The 22,794-nt window shown below is 41.3% G+C and overlaps 1 protein-coding gene and 1 long non-coding RNA gene across 2 annotated transcripts in view; one reads left to right on the top strand and one right to left on the bottom strand.

Annotated features, from left to right (window-relative positions):
• Positions 1-22,794, bottom strand: part of SH3BGRL2 (SH3 domain binding glutamate rich protein like 2) — a 60,832-nt gene that overhangs the window by 29,717 nt on the left and 8,321 nt on the right. The window lies entirely within an intron of this gene.
• Positions 1,597-21,428, top strand: LOC122489721. Its single transcript, XR_006298980.1, has 5 exons — positions 1,597-2,935; positions 8,819-8,888; positions 14,149-14,262; positions 18,924-19,212; positions 20,897-21,428. It is a non-coding gene; the product is annotated as an uncharacterized LOC122489721 (long non-coding RNA).

Raw genomic sequence — 22,794 nt, 5'->3', positions numbered from 1 at the left:
GCTATGAGTGCAAGGTACCTATAACTCAGGGGGTGTTTGTTGTTGTTTCTTTCTTTTTCTTTTTTTTTTTAACACACTTAGAAGCCATGGAAGATAATGCTAGGTTTTTACCCAGTAGCCAATTTCCCTTTCTTTTTTTTTTTTTTAACGTTTTTATTTATTTTTTGAGAGACAGAGACAGAGCATGAGTGTGGGAGGGGCAAGGAAAGAGGGAGACACAGAATCTGAAGCAGGCTCCAGGCCCTGAGCTGTCAGCACAGAGCCCAACGCGGGGCTCGAACCCACAAACTGTGAGATCGTGACCTGAGCAGAAGTAGGCGCTTAACCAACTGAGCCACCCAGGCGCCCCAATCTCCCTTTCGTTCTTAATAATAGAAGGCTGGTATTGTTTAGGAAAGCAATGTGCTCTCCTACAAAAAACTTGTTTTACCCAGACTCCTCTGCAGCCAGGGGTCATGACACAGAATGAGACAGAAGGCAGATGTTCTTGGGAAGGCTCTACTTGATGAATAAAACCACAAAGCCCAATTTGTCCTCTCTCCTCTTGCAGAAATGCAGAAGTAGTGCCTGGAGGTGCAGAAACCATTGTGCAAATGTGAAAACAAACGCCATATGCTAAGGATGGTCAAGCAGAAAGACAGGAGCTTGGGTCCTTGATATTTTATAGCTGCCACACCAGTCTTGCACAGCCCACTCTAAACCTTTCTGTATTAGACAAATAAACATTTAATTGCTTAAGCCACTCGATCAAAGTTCTTCTATAGCCTGCACTCAAACACAATGCTACCTGAAGAAATTCTTAACTGCTACTTAAAATGTCTTCAGAAATACTATAGTATGATGGATTGAAAATAAAAGCTATTACTGCCTAGCAGAGCCTAGAAATAAATGCTGTAAGACATAAATTTAAGTGAAATGAATATTTGTCACTGAATAAACATGAATTTTCATTATTTTCTTCATAAAACAATCACAGGAAAAAAAAAGAAAAAAGAAAAGAAGTCGTTGGACCCAAAACAGGAAGATATCTACAAAAGCATTAGAGTTAGATTTTATTATGTTATTCACACACACACACCATTACACATCATCCAAAGCAACTAAAGGGAACAAGTGCTTCAAAATCTCTTAGGCTAGATCATGGGAAGGCAAACTATGGCCCACGCGCTAAATCTAGCTCACAACAGGTTTTGTATGGACCATGGCCCCAAATGGGATACTTTTAAATGTGGCTGAAAAGAAAATAAAAATAATAGTATCACATGACATGTAAAAAATACATTAAATGCAAATTTCAGTGTCCATAGATAAAGCTGTATCGGAAGATAGCCACACCCACTCATTTCCATACTAACTGTGGCTGCTTTGGCCCTGACAATGGCAGGGCTGAGTGCTGCAACAGAGGCCTCATGGTTCCCAAAGCCTAAAGAAAAAGTCTGTCCTTTACAAAGTGTGCCAACCCTGGACTAGACCACAGATCTCCATTTCCGGCTCAAAGTTCAATTCCTTAGTGAGGCCTTCCCTGACAACCAGATTTTACATTTTTACCAGTGGCACTCCATACACACACACCCCCTACTTCCTACTTCCCTTCAAGGCTTCATTTTTCACCACAGCACTTAGTATCTGATATACTAGTGGTGTTTTCAGTGTTTTCTTTCTTTTCAGTATTTCCTTCTCTACCTGCCCTAATAGAATATAAATTCCATAGGGTGAGGGATGTTGTCTGCTGTTTTGTTCATTGCTGTACCTCCAGGGCCTAGGATGGTGTCTAGCATATAGCAAACACTCACCAAACAGTTGTTAATACACAGGAACTTCACACATGGAAGGGCTGGCGTGACAGGAAGGCTTCATCCTGACTCAGCAATGTTGGTTCTCTCATCGTTTACCTTACATATCACCTCCTTGGAGAGTCCTCTCCAACCACCTTACCTGAAGTTTTATTGTCTAAATCTATTACAATTTTATTTACTTATCTGTGTACTTGATTTTATGCTCATCTCTCTCCCCACAATGTCACTTCTGTAAGCAAGAGACTGGCAACGCAAGAGGCGTTCAGTAAATATTAACTGAATGGATGATTAAAGAATTATCACCCCAGCCCTGACATCAAAGATTTCCAGGTGATGTTCAAGAGATCAAACTGAGTTGGTAATTTAATTTAGGAACAAATGTAACTGAAGTTTAGCCAAAAAGGAATGTAGATCAAATGCCAGTATTTCTCAATTAATGCTAAAGCTGTATGATTTTAAAAAGCAGTGTCTCTAGGACGCTACATGTAACTGTAAATTGCCTAAATAATTCAGAACAATCTGTAGACCCTGAATGTGAAAAAAGCTTTCCTTTAACATTGACAATGATACTGAAGAAGACAGTTGTATGTGACTATATGTTTAAATAAATGCTGTTGTCAGTTCATTTCAAAAATTGCAAGTGCATAATGTAGTGTTTTGTTTGGCCCAAATGTTTTAATTAAACTGCTGATATATTTGCAAATTGACGGCAATTGCGAACTAAGCAAATAGGTCAGTATTTCCCTGACTCTGCTTCCAACTGCCACGATAGGATTCTATCACCCCCACCCACTTCCCCCAGGATCTCCAGCAGCTCTGAAGCAAGCTTCGAGGCAGCCATCTTGGTCCAGCTGCTTCAATAAATGGTCTGAATGTGTTCCCCTCAAAATTTGTATGTTGAAACCTAACCTCCAAGGTGATAGTATTACAAGGTGGGGGCTATGGAAGGTGATTAGTTTAGTAGGACAGGACCCTCATGAATGGGGTTAGTGTCCTTATAAAAGAGACCCGAGAACATCCCTGCCACTTTCTGCCATTGAGGACACAGCAAGGAATCCGCAGTCTGCAACCAGAAGAGGGCTTTCACCAGACCCCAACTGTGCTGGCAACCTGACCTTGGACTTCCAGCCTTCAGAACTGTAAGAAATAAATTTATGTTGCTTGTAAGCTACCCAATCAATTTTGTTACAGCAGCCCAAACAAAGACAATGAACCTTTACCCTTTCAACTCCAAATCCTGGGCCTGCTGAGGACCCCAAAGCCTGCACCCACGCCTTGGTAACCTACCCCCACAGGCGCCTGGGTGATAAACTGTCTGGGCTGGTGCTGCTGAATTGGCTGACCTGGCATGAACACTCAGTGACCCGTGAAAATCTTAGTGAAGATGTTTGTAGCTCTTTCACTGGCAACCTCCTGGCTCCAGGAATCCCTAGGGACTGGATCTTCGGCCAGGCTAAATAAATTACATTGTACTTCAGTTAGATTTACCCCTACTCTGTGGCACTTTTAAGTAAACTTGCACTCCTTCACTCTCTCTTCTTGCCGGATCAGTTCTTTCCCAGACGGCTGACAATTTATGTAATTAAGTAGCCCTTCCAGAAGAATCCTTCCATATGCTTCTAGGCATGCCTGGTCATGTTTGGATTCTGGGGTATACACAGCTGTTGCTGCACCTTGGGACCTTGAGAGTCACTAGCAAATAACGAGAAGTAATCAATTTGAATAAGATAGTTGTTTTTTTTAATTGAGATTTAATGTGCACAATTGTGGGAAATCAAGTTTAAAGACAACTAATTGTGGGAAGTCAAGTTTAAAGACAACTGAAGTACAGGCGGATGACAGCAAGGAAAACTGGGGGTGAGAGGGGAGTGTGTATTTTTGAGTTAGACTGTCTGGGTTTTAATCCTGGCCCTATCTGTTGGGTAGCCTTGAAGAAATTACAAAGCTTCTCTCAGCATTAGTTGCCAAATCTGTGAAATGGACCCAGTATCTTTTTGCATAGGTTCATTGGGAGGATCAGATACAAAAAGAGCTAAGCAATCGCAGGCACTTGCTCAATTGTTCCATTCATTCAAACACACGAGCTTTTCTTTCGTGGCCCTAGATGGGGCCCTCTGCCAAAAACATGAAATGACTTCTGGGTACTTTCAAAGGTTTTAGGTATTCAATGTAACAGTTCTTTATTTCACTTACTTTCACATTTCAAATACACATTTTTCTTTTTTCTGACTTACAGCAGATATAGGACTCATTAGGACCTTTTATGTATCTCACATGGAAAAAGTCGAAGGCAGAGGAAGAAAACCAAAAAGTAAAAATTTTCTTAGAACAACACAACTTACAATGGAGAGACTGGACTAAGGGGAAGTAGAGGGAGGGCTCTAAGACAACCCCTTTCCACTACGGAGGGAGAAAAGGACTGATGACCTTTCCCTTGTAAGAAGACCCTTGCTACTTCTAGCAATTAAGCAGAGTATCTCAAAGATACATAATTTCATGGCAAATTCTTTAACAGTTCACTGTTGGACTCACTAGGCATTCTACTGTCATAAAGAGGATGCAAATGGCAGAAAGTATTATGGCAGACACTGGACCAGTTACCCCTTTTCTGTGAAGGCCAAATTCCAGAGGGAGACACAGAATCTGAAACAGGCTCCAAGCTCTGAGCTGTCAGCACAGAGCCCGACGCGGGGCTCGAACTCATGGACCGCGAGATCATGACCTGAGCCGAAGTTGGACGCTCAACCGACTGAGCCACCCAGGCGCCCCCCAGCCACTCTTGTAGCTGGGCAGCTCTGTGACCCAGATCTAGCCCCTGAGGTGTGAGCCAAAGTCTGCTGGGTAAAGCTTCTGGTCAAGGCTTTGCTCTCCTGCTCAAGCATATGGATTCAGGTGTTAGGCCCTTTGTCCCTGCCCTTCCACCTCCTTTCTGCTTGGAACCTCAGTGTGAGGGCTAGAGACGTGCAGGCAGCTTTTCCACCATGAGCCAGTAAGCATCAGGAAAAGGCCAAGAGAGTGCTAGAAACACAAGCCCTGAACAAATCAGCCTCCAGAATTACAAAGAGAGAAAACTTCCGTTCTTTTGAGATCTCATTGGCCATGTTCTCCCTTACCTGCAGGTGAACACATTCCTAACGAGAACGCTCACCGCTAAGGTTTCATTGTTGGGGAGTAGGGCAGGGTGTAGAATAAACCCCAATAAGCCATCTGCTAACCGTCAACATTCTAACACTGTTTAACTAAACAGGAAGTTACACATAAAGTACTGTGTGTCTGGTGTCTATTGCAGTTTATCTTACTAGAAAGCAAATACCAGGTTACCAAGCCAAAGATAGCAGTGCAAGAGGCTGTCTAGCAAGAGATTGAAACCGGAGTTTTAAGGAATCAGAGTGTCAGAAAGAGATGGATTATGCAACATAGGACAATTTTTGAAACAACCAGTATTATATGTTGTATTTTAAAGCAATAAAATTTTAATGATGGAAAAACTTGTGCTTTTTCGCCTATGTACCATTAGCACAATCCATGCTACTCAACAGGCACTCAGTATGTTTATATTAAACACAGAAACATTACTGAGTTTGAATAAATACCTTTAACATATTTGCTTTTGAATCAGTCAACATTTTCCGTGCTGTTTTCTTAACCAATTTGCATTAGTTTCTTTTTCCTGTTTTTGTAAGTCATCTTTGCAATATAAGTATTTTTTTATTTAAAAAAAAAACACCATAATCTCATCATCCTGAAGTAATTATTTCTTATAGTACCTTCCAAGGACACAACATTTAGAAATATACTTCATAGGGGTGCCTGGGTGGCTCAGTAGGTTGAGTGTCCAACTTCGGTTCAGGTCATGATCTCACAGCTCTTGAGTTGGAGCCCCACGTGGGGCCCTGTGCTGACTGACAGCTCAGAGCCTGGAGCCTGCTTCAGATTCTGTGTCTCCCTCTCTCTCTGCCCCTCCTCCACTCATGCTCTCTTTCTCTCTCAAAACTAAACATTAAAAAAAAAAAAGAGCGGGGCGCCTGGGTGGCGCAGTCGGTTAAGCGTCCGACTTCAGCCAGGTCACGATCTCGCGGTCCGTGAGTTCAAGCCCCGCGTCGGGCTCTGGGCTGATGGCTCGGAGCCTGGAGCCTGTTTCTGATTCTGTGTCTCCCTCTCTCTCTGCCCCTCCCCCGTTCATGCTCTGTCTCTCTCTGTCCCAAAAATAAATAAACGTTGAAAAAAAAAATTTTTTAAAAAAAAAAAAGAGAGAAATATACTTTATATAGTTGCCATAATAACATACACATTTGGGGTAGGATGTTTCAGTTTTATTACAAATATTTTGTTTTTATAATCTCCATAGTTATCTTATTGCGTGCATACATTCTATTAAGTACTTTAATGTTTAGAACATTATCCTACCATTGGAAATTTAAGTGTGTTCCAAGGATTTTTTTTTTTTAATTAAAGAAGAAAACTTGGGGCACCTGGGTGGCTCTGTCGGTTACACATCTGACTCTTAGTTTCAGATCAGGTCACAATCTCATGGTTCATGGGTTCAAGCCCTGCATCAGCACAGAGCCTGCTGGGGATCCTCTCTCCCTCTCTCTTTCTGCCCCTCCCCTGTTTGTGCTCTCTCTCTCTCTCAAAATAAATAAATAAACTTAAAAAAATTAACAACTTTTGCATGACCGATGAATGGAACCAGAAAAATGATTACCGCTGTTCTTTAATTATAATGGTGCTGGTCCTCCATCTGCATCTATGTATTTTTGGGTAGTTACCTTTTCAACAATGACAACTGTTACAGCAGACCTGCAAATTGTAGTATTGATTGTTAGCTCACATTGTTCTCAGTAAAAAAAACTGTTTCTGATGGGAGAAAAATAATTTTTTATCATTAAAAAATAAAATTAATAATAATATTGTTTGAACTGTGCCCATGACATTTATTGCTATTTTGTGGACATTTTATGATTTACATCTTTTATTGGCATAGGAGCATATAGACAGCATTTAAAATACACACATATGGGGATATGTACTCAAAGAATTTTTAAATTTTTTTTAATGTTTATTTTTGAGAGGGAGAGAGCAAGAGCGAGCGAGCACAAGTGGGGGAGGGACAAAGAAACACACAGATTCCGAAGCAGGCTCCAGGCTCTGAGCTGTCAGCACACAGCCCATCGTGGGTCTTGAACTCATGAACCGTAAGATCATGACCTGAGCCAAAGTCAGACACTCAACTGACTGAGCCACCTAGATGCCCCTCGAAGAATTTTTAAATTATTATTGGGGTATGTGATCAAAAAACTTTACGGACTACTTCACTTAAAAAAAAACCGTTGGCGGGGGAGGCGCCTGGGTGGCTCAGTCGGTTAAGCGTGACTCTTGAAAGTTACCAGACTGATAAAGAAATTGTAAAAATCTAACCTGAGCTTCACTGTAAATATGGCAGCACACTATACTGCTAATATATTTTCTATGGGTTAACATAAATAAGACATGGTGCTAAATCTAGACTCAGAAAAGACAGGAATATAAGCATATACAATTGAATCAGGTGAGGGAGAGAAATCTTAACATCTGGGCAATATCCTTTATAATCTGTTTTTTCTTCATACTAGTCCTTTTGCCCTTGAAGACATCACATACTTCCATGACTTCAAATCTCACCTGTAAGACTTAGAAATAGATATCTAAACTATATCTAAAACTTGCATTTCAAAATTGGCATCTTTCACAAGGGTCAATCCCCCAGTTCCAGAGCCTTTCTGGAAATGTATGCTTAAATGTCCCACCATCACCTCAAACTTGATGGCTAAAACAGAACAAAAACAATGTTGTCACAAAGTCAACCCACCAATCCACCCTTTTCCCTGAACTTCCTGTTTCTATCAACAAAACAACACTTTGTTGATGACTCATCCTGACAGGAGAACTGCCTATACAAGTCCATAACTTAACATCATTACAAAAATAACCTACCTAAATGAAAACCACACACTCTGTTATTAAACGAGATGAAGGGAGCCTCTCTTGTGCTCAGTTGGGTAGCACTAAAAATGGGACAGTGTAAAGAATAAAGAAGGTGGGTGGTAAGTACGGCCAAAGCAAGCTTGGCTCTGAGGTCTGTAGGGGCCCTGGTCCATCTGGGACTTTGCTCATGATGCTTAGAACACTGTGATAAAGATGCCAAGGGCAGTGGCCTGATCCTCATTTGGGCCACTTAGTTCTGAGTCATGAGCTAGTCCTGGACAGACAGAAATGCATGGATCGGTATCACCTTGGACAAGTTCCTTATTCTATCAAAGCCTTAGTTTCCTCATCTGTGAAATGCAGATCATAATTCATCTCAGAGGATAGCGATGAAAATTAAATGGCATAAGGCTCACAGAGTTGTACACGGCCCACTGAAAGAACTCAGTACATGTTTTAGTTATTATTATAACTTTTATTCTAGGGCCACAAACCTCATTCTCTATTCTGTTCTTTAGCAAGTATATTCTGCTAGTCAACTGGGGATACCTGGACCCAGTACAACTCCACAGCCACCTGGCTTCTCTCTCCATTCGTTCCTTGATTCACTTGTGTTCATTCCGCAGGGATATTTTGAAGGTCTAGGAGGTGTCAGGCCTGTACCAGGCCTGCCTCTGCCTTACTTCAGCTCATTTGCAAGTGAGCTGTGAGTTACAGGAAGTCAATATCCAAACTATAAAACTTGATTCAAATGGACGATCCACTCTTTAGGATTGTACATTTTAGTAAGAATGGGTTTCCCTTTAAATATGAACATGCTTTCTCACCAGTAGAACATGCTCTTTGAGGGTTTATTTTCCACACAGGTTCATGTTCATGCACATGCTCCCATCCTTGCCTGGACAGCAGGCTACAGCGGACTGAGAGGGATGAGCACAGAGGAGACCCTTGCACAGGGGCTTGTGGTGAGCAGAACAGAGTTCCACAAATAGATGCTATTCATTGTTGTGTGCTCACAAGAGTAACCTTTTTGATTTTCCCATCTCTGCTGCATACAGGAACTGAGAGGAGGAATGGGAAAGTTAAAATGACAAAGTGGAACAGGGAGAACAGGAGATTTCAGCCAAGGTAAGAATTGACAGATGTCCCCACACTATACTCTCAGACTTAAAGTCAGTACCGGTGTATTTATTTTTAAACTGGTGGTCAATGTCAATTTAAACACCTTTTTATTGTGAGTCATAGTTGTCTCTCTTTTGGAATCACAGATTAAGATCAAGAAGTTTATGTGTAATTAAATCCAATCACTTCATTTAGTTCCCTAACTGAAACTTAGGAAGGGTGTCAGAGTGTATGGTCTACTGTCCTTGAGTTGAAATAATTCAGAACAGATGAGAGAGAGGTTGCCACTGCCCTGCCACTGGCAGAACAATTGTTTCCATGAACTTGGCTCTAACCACCATTAACGAAAACGTCACCCGTACGTATTTCCTGATTGGGAACAAATATTTTCAGAATAGCTTAGTCAACTCCTTTCACATTCCGGATCATGGGCTGGTGAGACATTATTTGCTTCTAATTCTTGGCATAATTTTAAAAGATAGCTGAGTAGGACAATACTAGGACTGAATGAAAATTTAAAAGATAAGTCTGTAAAATCTGCCACCTTAAGCTTAGTCGTTTCATTTTTCAAAACCATGCTTACATGTTTAATCCCACACGACTACTTGTTCATGTTAAGAAACTAAACCAGTTATCTTTCCCAGCCCCCCTCCCTCTCTATGACTGCTCCATCAGGAGCTCCAACAGCCAGACCTTCCTCCAGTTTCCTACTAACCATGAAGTCATCAACTCCCTTCTTTCCTTCAGCTGCTAAGTCCTTCAAATTCTCCTCCTCCTTCTATCTTTCCTATTTCTCCCCATTTCTAAAGGCCTATTCTGCTGCTGGCCAGCCAGTAAAATTCTGGGAGTCTCCCAGAAATTTACTGTCCTACCCACTCCTACCCTTCTAAAGGCAGACAAGAGTGTTCTTCTCAAGCACATATCACTGTCTTTTCAGAACTTTAGAATTCCTCATTGGCTCTTGATAAACACTGTAGAAAGACAGCTACACAGCGTCACACTCTTAGATTTCCGGGCCTCTCACCTTCAGAATCCTGGAATCTTGAAGTATACTGGATCACACATGATGCCTTCCAGCCAGAGAACCTCAGCTCACACCCTAGACCCTTTGAGAACTGAATACAGCCTGTAATCTCTTCTCTTACCATCTCTTTTCCCTAAATTAGGCAAGTTTACCTTGTTTGGCAAGACTTTTACACACATCTGAGTCCAAAAACCTTGCTTACATCTTTATTTTCTACCTTCTCAGACATTTTATACTTTTTGTAGAGCTACACACATATTAACACATATTGATGTCACTTACGGTATTAGCTGTGTGTAGCACATCTCCCAAGAGAATTATCCACATAGCATATACTCAAATATCATCTGATATGTTGTCTCTGGGGCTTGTGGGAAAGAACAGATTCTAAGGGGAGGACTGGGTGCTTAAGATTTACTCACATTTCAGAAAACCAGAAAATTCAGAAGATCTTAGTGATGGTACCACTACCCACTTACCTGCCCAACACAGAAACCTGGACTTCATCTTTGATTCTCCCTGATGATGCAATTAATCAAGTCATGGCCTTTCTTCTTTCAAATTTTTTCTTGAACCCATCCACGCTTCTCCATTTTCACTCCTACTAGCTCATACCAAGTCATCGTCTCTCATCTACAGCTTCCTGTGTCTTCTCGTAGCCAGATTTCCTTAGCCAAACCGCTTTTCACAAAGAAGCTAGTATTTTTATTAAAGTATAAACCTAATGGTTTCATATCTCTGTTTAAAAACCTCTCAGTAACTTCCCATTAACCTTGAGATGAAAGGAAACTTCCATGCCCAGGCCCACAAGGCCCACCTCTCTGGCCTCATGCCCCTCCTCCCTCCCCCTGCAGCAATGGCTCTCGACCCATAGGTACATCTAGATCACCTGGAGCGCTTGTCAAAACAGATTGTGGGGGTTCCTGGGTGGATCAGTCGGTTAAGCGTCCAACTTCAGCTCAGGTCATGACCTCGCGGTTTGTGGGTTTGAGCCCTACACTGGGCTCTCTGTCTGTGTGACAGTTCAAAGCCTGGAGCCTGCTTCGGATTCTGCATCTCCCTCTCTTTCTCTACCCCTCCCTGTTTCATGCTGTCTTTGTCTGTCTGTCAAAAATAAATACACATTGGGGCGCCTGGGTGGCGCAGTCGGTTAAGCGTCCGACTTCAGCCAGGTCACGATCTCGCGGTCCGTGAGTTCGAGCCCCGCGTCAGGCTCTGGGCTGATGGCTCGGAGCCTGGAGCCTGTTTCCGATTCTGTGTCTCCCTCTCTCTCTGCCCCTCCCCCGTTCATGCTCTGTCTCTCTCTGTCCCAAAAAAAAAAAAAAAAAAAAAGTTGAAAAAAAAAATAAATACACATTAAAAAATTAGAAAAAAAAAACTTGTATTACTTAGCAAGGTGAGGCCATAATAAAACATTATCAAATGGAATGAAAGATGTGGTTGGTTTGATTTTATTGTTTTTACATTCTCTATCAAGATTACATGTTTAGTTCCTTAAAGAAAAAAGTCAGTCAAGTATAAAATATGAATTCAGAATGCCACTATTTTATAAGACTATGAAAATTACACACAATTGCTCATACACGTGCCTCCTATTAATTAAAGGATACTACATAGAAGAGCTAGTCTAGCAAAACTTGCTATAATAGTCAAAATCCTCTGTAGTAAGGAGGAAATCCTGCTGAGGACAGTATTTTCCACAGGCAAGAATCACCGGCCTTCAGCCAAAAGCCATGCTGTTATCGATGGCCGGAGATACTACTCCATACACACTGTGTTGTTGTTTTTTTAAATGTTTTTATTTATTTTTGAGAGAGAGAGAGAGAGAGAGAGCGTGCATGCACAAGTAGGGGAGGGGCAGAGAAAGAGGGAGACACAGAATCAGAAGCAGGCTCCAGGCTCTGAGCTGTCAGCACAGAGCCTAATGTGGGGCTCGAACTCATGAACCACGAGATCATGACCTGAAGTCAGACGCTTAAATGACTGAGCCACCCAGGTGCCCCCACACTGTGTTTTTGAATATGTTATTCTTGTTTGCATATCAGTTAATCCTCAATTGTGTAGAAAGTGATCCTAAGAGATGATCGAGAAACTACTGCCACTTAGGTATGAAAAGCAATTTGGGGGACACTAGATCGTTTTCACAATTACATTTTATAAGGCATCCTATAATTAGTCCACATTTCCTTTGCAGGCACAAACTCATACCTCTATGAGAAAGTCTGGATGCTCTTACCTACATTCTGTGCACCTGTCCTATGTTGGGTTGACCATGTCATCAGTTCAATCCTCCCTCTTTGGGCTACCAAGGAAAGCTATGTGCCATTTCTGCTAAAAACTCCAACCATCTAGCTTCAGCCACACATTTGATTCAGTTTCAGTCCCACACAACTGCCACTGGGAGCTCTTATAGCTTTCTCAGATCTCCACAGGCATGCATCTTTCCCACAGATGACCCTAACTAAGTCCTGCATCAGGTAAGATGAAGTCTTAAAGAGTACTTCCAAATTGTGGTGTTTCCACCTCAAATTTCTCTGTATCTTCAGCGATATAATTCTCCATTCCATCTTGACTCAAGAGTGTAAGTGGCGAAATTAACAAAGGAGAATAAGAGAGAAAGAGAATCTTGGGGGGTGGGGGAGAAACAGAGAGGGAGCACGCCATCCACAGAGAGCCAGAAAAAAGAAAAACCAAAGTCTCCTTAAAAGGTAAGAGTCTTTGTTTACTCACAGATGTTTATGAGACCTTGTGGAGACCTTGCAATGTGCTAGGCTGCCCTAGGAACTAAAGGAATATAGGTGACAAAACCAGGTCCCTAATTTGCTGCAGTGCACAGTCTAATGGGGGAGGGGGGGTGGAGGAAGATAGGGCTTGTTAATAACTAACTTTCATACGAAACTGTCAGTCATGGAGGGGTGCCTAAAGAGCCAGGGCAGTACTATGTGGGAAATGTAGAGGGCAAGGCCATGAAGCTCAGGGATACATATGCACAGAACAAAAGCCCAGTATCAGAAATCTAAAAAGGAGGAATATATGGGGTGCCTGGGTGGCTCAGTCGGTTCAGCGTCCAACTTCATTCAGCTCAGGTCATGATCTCACAGTTCGTAAGTTGGAGCCCTGCGTCCGGCTCTGTGCTGACAGCTCAGAGCCTGGAGCCTGTGTCGGACTCTCTGTCTCCCTCTCTCTCTGCCCCTCCCCCACTTGTTCACGCAGGCGTGTTCTCTCTCAGATAAACATTAAAAAACAAATTTAAAAAGACTTAAAAAATAAAATAAATAATAAACAATAACAAGAAGGACTATAAATTAAATGGCTCCTAGGATGATAGGGGGAAGGAGCCTCCAGGTGGGTATTCTATGGGAAGGTAGAGAGAAAGGAAATGGAAGGCAAAAGATGGGGGCAACAAGGGGACAGAGGTAGGAGCAAATAAGCTACTTTCTCCTGGAATTAGAGACTGTGGTTTTCTGGATAATTGAAAGCTCATCCCTTCAAACACAAATTTATTTTGACTTTATTTTAAACTATTTTTAGTTTAGAAATCTTTCTAAAAGGCACCACATGGGTTCCTGCATTGTTTAGCAGAATACATCAAAGCAAAACATGCCAAACCTGATTTAATCTGTTCTGGATGAAGAATCATCATTATAATCCATTTTTCGTACTTTGATGTGGTGCACTGACATTCTCAGGGCCCACTTATGTGTAAAAGTCTGTTATTTTACTCTATACCAGCTAGAGCCTGCAACTGTGCTTCTGGAATTCTCCAGTTCTGCCTCCAGGAGGCAGTTGTCACTTCTCAGAGCTTCCCTTGGTGACTCCTCAATGGAGCTGAGAACACTGCTGTGGCCTCTGTCACTCGGTTGTCTGAGGTGAGGCTCTGAAGGGCAGACCCCCGGGCCCACAGCCCAGCCCCAGCCCCAGAGTATGTGGAAGAGGCCCCTCTGCTTCCTGCCAGGGCTCCAGCTTCATTCCACATGGGGGTTCTAGAATTCTGATACGTGCATAAGGAAAGTAATACTATAATAAAATTATCTCTAATAACATCGATTCTTCATGCCACATATTTAAGAAGCAGTGAAGTACAGGTATCCCCAGTTTTTGAAAGTTCACACTATGCCACTTCACTTCTATGAAAGACCTACATTAGTACCTCTTTTCACTAACTGAAAGGAATCCAAAGACGATTTTCACCTTTATGAAAAAGGCAAACGGCGAAAACAGCATTCAGCAGTTGTTTTGCAGGAAGCCTTTACAGAAGCAGAAGGCACCCCAGCAGCGAGACCAGCACCCCCAAGCTCCTTGCCCGGAACTACATACACTCAGCGGCTCAGCATCAGGCCGCCACAGCTTTGAACCGTGAGCATCTGTGCTTTAATCTCTATTTATTTTGTGCATCTGTTAGCAAGATGTGTCGTAAGGTATCAAAAAAGCCTAAGAGAGGTTACTTTTTAGGGTTTGGGAACACTCAAAGTTTTTTCACATAACTTAATGGTAATTAATTAATTGCTTCTTCGCTGTATGCCATTTCAGCTTATGAAAAGTTTCATAGGAATGCTCTACTTTGGGAGAGCGGGAGAAACCTATAAATCCTGTCCCTCACAGCCTTTTGTTTTCCAAAGCAGACTTCCAAGTACATGTTCCATACCAATCCCACTCCCACATGGTCCTGAACTCTTGATAAGCTTGATATTTGATGCAGAACCTACAGAAACAATATTTCTTTTTCATTCATTCAATAAATGCTACATGCCAAGTTTTCTAATAGGAAACCATTGAGGTATATAAAAAGATGAATAGAACAGCCCTGACCTCCAAGAACTTAGAACTTGTAGTTCAAAGAGCCTGGGTACAAGATAATTCTAACCAAGGGTGGGAACGTGTTGAGGCCCCAGGACAGCAGTTCCACAGGCTGCACCGTGGAGGGCTGCTTCTACAGCCAAACTGGAGGGAGGAGAAAGGGAGGCCAGGGGAAGACTTCACCGGGAAATGGGAGGGCTTCAAAGAAAGGAGGGGGATCTGGTCACAATGCAGGTTGAGCACAGGCAGAGCAAATGTTATGAAAAAAGGCACAGAAGGCAGAAGGTAAAAAAGCCTAGTGTATTTTTATAGTAGTCAAAGGAACAGACAGAGAAAATGCTGCAAAGGTAGGTGAGAATCACATCACAGAGGGCCCAAAACGCCAGGCCAAAAAGCTAAGCCTTGAAGCTGTAAGCTGAAAGGAGCCAAGAAGATTTTTAGAAGCTCTCTGCACCTAACACACAGACTTAATCTTGTTAAAAGGATGAAGCCTATTTCTCCCCTTTAATGGAAAAGGAATTCAAAAAGTGAATTATTAATCATCTCACCCCTGTTAATTATTTCTTAAAACCAAGCTTGCTAATAAAACAGTTCTGTGGAATTAAGTACAGTGCTTCCGTTTGTCTTGATCTCACACTATAGGAAATACATACAGGTGGAAAAGGAGTCGTCTAGTCTAAAACAAAGGGCAGCACAGATATACAAATCAAATTCACTCTTTTGACAAAAAAGAACAGAGAGGGTAACATCTATTCCAGTTCACAAGCTTATACAAAATATTTTAGGGGAAAAAAACTTAATTTTCCACTTTATTTATTTAAGTGAAATTTTATTTTAGTGAATAAAAATAAATGAATTTTATTTCTTTTTATTTAAGTGAAATTTTCTAGAATCTTAAAAACAGCCACCTTCCCAACTCAAAAGAGGATGCTATGCACTGATATGACTGTCTTTGTCCTCATCCAAATAAATATACCTGCCCTTGAGACTTACCTACAAGATAGATAATTTCAGCATTATATTCCATATGACTCTGTGTTGCCTCTGTTTTCCATGTTCATCTTATCTCCCCAGTCAGATTAGTTGTTATCTGGGATGGGAAAGGACCATGCCATATACTCATTCTGCATCCTGAATATGATCAAACACTGTGCAATATAAGGTACTCATAAATATATGGGAACTGATTAACCAAATTAATTTCTAAAATATATATCCTTAAAGGCTCAATTCCGTATTATTCATATTGGTTCATATGTGGAATACAAGAAAAAAATTCAAAATTCAAAGCTAGAAGAGCTCTTCAACAGAAGGATCTAAACCAGTTCTTAATAAGTATCAATATTAGTTATTAGAGAGATGCAAATCAAAACCACACTGAGATAACACCACACACCCACTAAAATGGTTATAATAAAAAATGCAGACAATAACAAGTGTCGGTGAGGATGCAGAGAAACTGGAACCCTCATACATTGCTAGTAGGAATACAAGATGAATAGCCACTTGGGAAAACAGCTTTGCAATTCCTCACAAGGTTAAACAGAGTTACCATATGAACCACCAATTCTTCTCCTAGGTATATGTCCAACAGAATTAAAAACATGATTACACAAATGTTCATGGAAGCATTATTCATAATAGGCCAAAAGTGGAAACAACCCAAATGTCCATCAACGGATGAATGAATGAACAAAATGTGGCATACTCAGACAATGGAATATTATTCAGCCATAAAAGGAAATGAAGTATTGATACATAGTATGACATACATGGACTTTGAAAACATTAAGTGAAAGAAGCTAGGCATAAAAGGCAACATATTGTGAGATTCCATTTATATGAAATGTCCATAATAAGAAAATCCACAGAGACAGAAAGGAGATTAGCAGCTAACAGGGGCTGGGGGAAGGAAGGAATGGAGTGACTGCTAATGGTCATGGGTTTCTTTCTGGGGTGAGGAAAGGTTCTGGAATTAGACAGTGGTGATAACATAGGAATATACTAAAACCCACTGAAACGTAGACTTGAAAAGGGTGAATTTTATGGTATGTGAATTATATCTCAATTAAAAACAACAATAACAGCCTGATGAGAAACCTGAAGCCCAGAGAAGCTAAGTTTCTTGTCTAAAAACACAAAGCTGATTAAATGGCATAACTGGGGGTGGGGGGGGGGGGGTAAAAAAAGAAAAAAAAAAAAAAAAAAGAAGCCTGGCTGGCTCAGTCGGTAGAGCATGTGATTCTTGACCTCGGGGTTGTGAGTTCAAGCTCCATGTTGGACACAGAGCTTACAAAAACAAAAAAACAAAAAACAAAAACACACACAACTATATCAAACAAATAAACAAACATGCCATCACCAGAACCAGATTCAGTCTCCCAACTCCCAGTGCAGTATTCTAGGTCCATGTTGCATTGTTCTAGAAATATTAGGACAAGCAGTGGAGACTTGAACAAGTAATTTAATGGCTCATACCACATCAGAAGAGAAAGATGAATGAAATGACCTCTTCAGTTCCTCCTAGTTTTAAAGCAATGTGAGTCTTCTCTTTGTAACCATTTCCCCTCTGCTACTATAGATTAGAGCAGAGGTTCTCAACCAGGTATGATTTTGCCCCCAGGAGATATTTGGGAATACATGGAGACATTTTTCATTGTCACAACTGCAGATAGAGGATACTCCTAGCACCCAGCAGGTAGAGACCAGGCATGCTGTTCTGTGTCTGCAAGGCACAGGATGACCCCACAATAAAGAATTACCTAGACCTAAATGTCAACAGGGACACTGGTGATAAAACCTGGCATAGGGTGTGATCAACTTCATTTTTAAGCTTTTCCAGGAAGTTCTGTCCTAGAGTTTAATGACTTCAAGCAGCAGTTCTGAGATTAGAGTGACTGAGAGGTCATCACCAAGTACAGACAGGAAATAGACACTTTTTACTTCCTGGAATAATTAGGTTACATAGAGTCAAACATTCAAATGCCACAGTAGTCAGGTAGTCAACATAAAGGAATAAAGTCAACAAGCACCAAATAACCATTTAGGACTATTATTTCCTTTTTTCCACAAAAGAAAAAAAAAAAGAAAGCAAAAACAAAAACCTTTCACTGACTTCCATTCTTCATGAAACAAATAACCCTCTCAATATAATCTTGTGGTTTCCCACTTTTGATAAACATACATGCCAAAAAATACTTCCTACTACAGGCAAAAGAACAGCACAAGCTCAATAACAAATGGCTCAGAGTTGGGAGGAGAGGGAGAATGGCAGGGGGCGTGGAGAACCCCAAGGGCACGTCATGATGAAGGGGCAACTTTGATGGATCCATGCCATGATGGAGTGAGGCAATGGGTGAAGAAATCTTCAGATGTCTCAAGAAGAGTAGGAATTCTAGATTGTGTATGTGGAAGAAAGACATCACCCAGTATTTAAAATCTTTGGCTCAAAACCACTTTAAAATACTGTGTTAACTCAAAAAAGAAGGGGTTCTAGCCTCTGCAACTAGACTGTGACCTCTAGCCTACACTAACCCTAATAAACAATGTCAGTTTCAGGTCTTCCTACAGATGTGTTCCATCTAACTCAGAACCTATTGTCTAACAATAATCTTTTTCCTTAATTAAATCTTAATAGCTTATTCAGAGTTGAAGACTCACAAAAGACCAGAGAATTACTATAGACTTAAATGTAAATGAAATCCATAATATTATTAACGGCTGCCTCGTCATTAAGCTCCGACAACTTTACAAGTGGGGATACTGAGATCCAGAGAAGTTAAAAGACCTGCTAAGCCACCTTGCCTCTTAGGAGCCATTATCTGAACCCAGGTCTTCCTACTTCTAAAATTCACATTCTTACAACTTATCATCTTGCTTGTATCACACAAATTTCTTCTACCAACTATGCTTATGAGGTTCCCTCAGTAAACTGCATGTACAGAATCTGATCTTAGAAAGAGGGATGGCTGACAATAAGCAAAGCACAAAGATTAGAATTATTAAACTGGGCAGATGAGGTGTATGAATGTACTCTCACTCCCATGGGCCCCTCCTGCCTTCCCATGCATGGTGACTGCATCCCCACAGGCCCTCCTTCCCTCCCCTATAACCACCAACAGCCCTGCCTTTGGCCTCCTGCTTTCTACCCACTCTTTGCCTTGAACTCCGACCGTAGGCTGCAATATACTGATAAACTCTTTCCACCCAATTATTTACAGGGAAGAAAACAAGGAATGATCAGCCTGTGGAGAAAATGTCTCCCAAGAACCGAGAATCCCAAGCAGAAAGAATGAGAGCACACACTTGCACCACCACCATTTGTTCCAGTAGATCTCATGTTGCCCAAAAGGTCCCAAGAGATTAAATATCTCTGCCCTCGACCCCATCCCGGCCAACCTTTCCTTCCCCCACATCAGCCCATTACCTTCCCACCCATCCTGCTCCCTCCAGCTCAACACATCAAGTCAGCTCAACTCAATCACACAAAGCAAGAGAACTGCATTTGAGGTAAATCATGCAGTTGGTTTCAGGACATTCAGTGAAATATTCAACTGTGTCTTCGGAGCACTGTCTGTTCCAATTTCTCTTTAACCTCTGACTCCTTCCTCTGGGACATGACCACTAGGAAAATGGATGGCACAAATCTAGTGTCTGGAGTTTCTGGATTCTATGACAAGGCAAGTTATTTGAAATTTCTGAGCTTCAGTTTCCTATTCTACTAGAGAGAGTGAAGGGGGCAAGGGGATGAATATGAATGGCTACCATGCCAAGTTACTTTGAGGAATACAAATTAACAAACATAAAGCCTTGAGTATTTCCTGCACATGGTGTGAATGGTAGTTGTTGTTCTTGTTACTATTAAAATTATTATGGGGGTGCCTGGGTGGCTCAGTCGATTGAGAGTCTGACATCGGCTCAGGTCATGATCTCACGGCTTGTGAGTTCGGGCTCCGTGTCGAGCTCTGTGCTGAACAGCTCAGACCCTGGAGCCTGCTTTGGATTCTGGTGTTTCCCTCGCTCTCTACCCCTCCCCCGCTCATGCTCTGTCTCTCTCTCTCTCTCAAAAATAAACATTCAAAAAAATTTTTTAATTATGAAATATTAGCTTTCCATTCCAACCATATTCCTTATATCTTTTTTTTTAATATTTATTTATTTTTGAGAGAGACAGAGACAGAGCTTGAGTGGGGGAGGGGCAGAGAGAGAGGGAGACACAGAATCCCAAGCAGGTTCCAGGCTCCAAGCTGTCTGCACAGAGCCCAAAGTGGGGCTTGAACCCATGGACGGTGAGATCATGACCTGAGCCAAAGTCAGACGCCCAACTGACTGAGCCACCCAGGCGCCCCTATATTCCTTATAGCTTTTATTCCTTATAGCTTTTTTGCAGAAGCAAAGCCATTGCTTTCACGTGCCGAGGACACTATGGCTACATTTACCTGCTCAACAGCTGAGTGGGTACCCCTGGAACTGCTCCTTAGCAGTCCTGCCCTTTCCCCTTTCTTTAGCTTGAGCTTATGCACCGTTATCCTAGCCTGTTTCTGGGTGTCCAAGGCACAGGTTCTCAGTGGCCTCCAAGCAAGCGCTTTTCTTGTGGGTAATGTGGGATAAAAGTACTGGACAAAAACTCTTATGACAGGGAGGGGTTCAAATCTGGATTCACTGAACCAAAGGATGCTAGGCATGTTAATCACCCTCGATATTCTCAGCTGAAAAATGGGTATAGTAAACACAGTCTGTAGGGCCATTATAAGGATTAAATAACCTGTAGGAAAAATCCTACCACATTCTGGGCACAGGTAAACACTAACTTGTTCACCTGACCTTCCAGTGCTCCAAGGCTCAGCAAGGTGGACAGGCATATCTGAGGGTCCACCTATCCAGTGTCTTTCTCCCTTTCTGTCTCCACCAACTGTTCTCACAACCCCCCCCCCCCGCCACCTCTTTTACCGCCACCTACCTGCCCATCTGCCACAGAGGGAAGCTCCCCACAAACATTTCACTAGCATCAAGATTCAGTGTTCAGTTTCACAGTCATGATAATCACTGTCTTCACTTACTTTTATTAAACAGAGAGATCCTGGCCCTTCTCTACCACCCTGCCCCTAGATTTGGGGTGAGATGTTTGCAGAGAATATTATCTATCCATCAATTCAACTTGGTGTCTCATATTTCTTTTCCCTTTTACTCACAGACTCAAAACTCAGTTATGCATGGAAGAGCCGAAGATAGCACTGGCAAATACGTGGCATAAGCCCTGGTCCTCCCTCCTCTGGTGCCAGATCAGACATCAACAATCAATCACACTGTTTTCCAGCTGATCCCAGACAAAGCTCCAAAACCCCTCTCCCAGCTCTCCAGGCAGCCACCATCCATCAGTCAAAGCTGTCAGTTGAGATAAGATCTACTTGCTAAGTATAGGAAGACTTAAGTCAAACCAGGACTCTATATTCATGTATTAGGTACAGCAAAGAATAGTGACCAACTGCACAGTAGTAAGCACTCTGTAGGCAATGAATAAATATGTTCTAGTGACTTATGCACAACGTGCCATGCACCTATAAAGTGTTCAAAAATTACAGAAGAACTCTAATAGGGTGATTTGTTTGGGGAATGACCTCAAATTATAACTCTGTTATATTTAAATTTACTAAAAACTCTAAAATTATGGAAATGCAAACTGGTGGAGCCACTCTGGAAAACAGTATGGAGGTTCCTCAAAAAATTAAAAACAGAACTGCCCTACGACACAGCAATTGCACTACTGGGATACAGGAGTGCTATTTCAAAGGGGCAGGCACATGCACCCCAATGTATATAGCAGTGCTATTGACAATAGCCAAAGTACGTAAAGAGCCCAAATGTCTACTGACTAGTGAATGGATAAAGAAGATGTGATATATATCAATGGAATATTACCAGCGATTAAAAAGAATGAAATCTTGCCATTTGCAACAACATGGATGGAATTGCAATGTATTATGCTACGTGAAATTAAGCCAGTCAGAGAAAGACAAATATGATTTCACTCAAATGTGGAATTTAAGATACAAAACACATGAACATAAAGGAAGGGAAGAAAAATAATATAAAAACAGGGAGGAAGACAAACCATAATAAACTCTTACTAAAGACAGAGAACAAATTGAGGGTTGTTGGTGGGATGTTGGGTAGGGGGATGGGCTAAATGGGCAACGGGCATTAAGGAGGACACTTGTTGGGATGAGCACTGGGTGTTATATGTAAGTGATGAATCATTAATTTCTATTCCTGAAATCATTATTACACTATATGTTAACCAACTTGGATGTAAATTAAAAATAATAAAAAAATAAGAATCAAAAATAAGTAAATACTCTAAAATTATAGCAGCATGCATCTTTGGCTTAGTAGGTACTATGTACTATATATAATTATTTGATGATTAAAGATCCAAGGTTATAATTTAAAATTTTTTTATTTTATTATATTAATTAAAATTTTTTTTTTATTAAGCCCCTGCCTTACCCATGAAACTATACTGACTCCCAATGATAGCTAATCCTTGGATGGGGCAGAAGGAGGTGCTTGGCTTGAATATTAGCTAACTAACTCCAGAATTAAATAAATCAGCAAATATTCAATCCAAATAGTTACTTTGACTAGTAAGTAGTTTATTTACCAAAAAAGGTCAGCACAACCCAAAACTTCTGTCAGTTGGGGACCCAGGCTGATGGAGTGGCCAATTCCCATTCAAGGAACTATCATAACGAATATAATTAGGAAAGAAGAGAACTAACTAGTAAGCTTCAAATCACATAGGAATGCCATGAATGAAGACCATACTCCCACTCCTTGTGTAACTCCAAAAAGAAAACAAACTCAAAAAAAGCTCAAAAGTTACATTGGTTGTGTTGCTTTAGGGGTTTTTTTTGTTTTGTTTTGTTTTGCTTTGTTTTGTTTTTTATATAGGATTGGTCTGCTGACTTTAACTGTATTTGCATTTACCAAACACCACTGAACTGACCTGTCAAGCAAGTCACTTAATTGGGTCTCTCTTCTTCTCAGCCCTCCACTCCCAAAGCCACTAGGTCCAAGATGACAAAAAGCCAA

This window comes from Prionailurus bengalensis, chromosome B2 (assembly GCF_016509475.1).
Source record: "Prionailurus bengalensis isolate Pbe53 chromosome B2, Fcat_Pben_1.1_paternal_pri, whole genome shotgun sequence".
In the NCBI taxonomy this organism is placed as follows: domain Eukaryota; kingdom Metazoa; phylum Chordata; class Mammalia; order Carnivora; family Felidae; genus Prionailurus; species Prionailurus bengalensis.
This window is presented reverse-complemented; position numbering and strand designations above follow the sequence as displayed.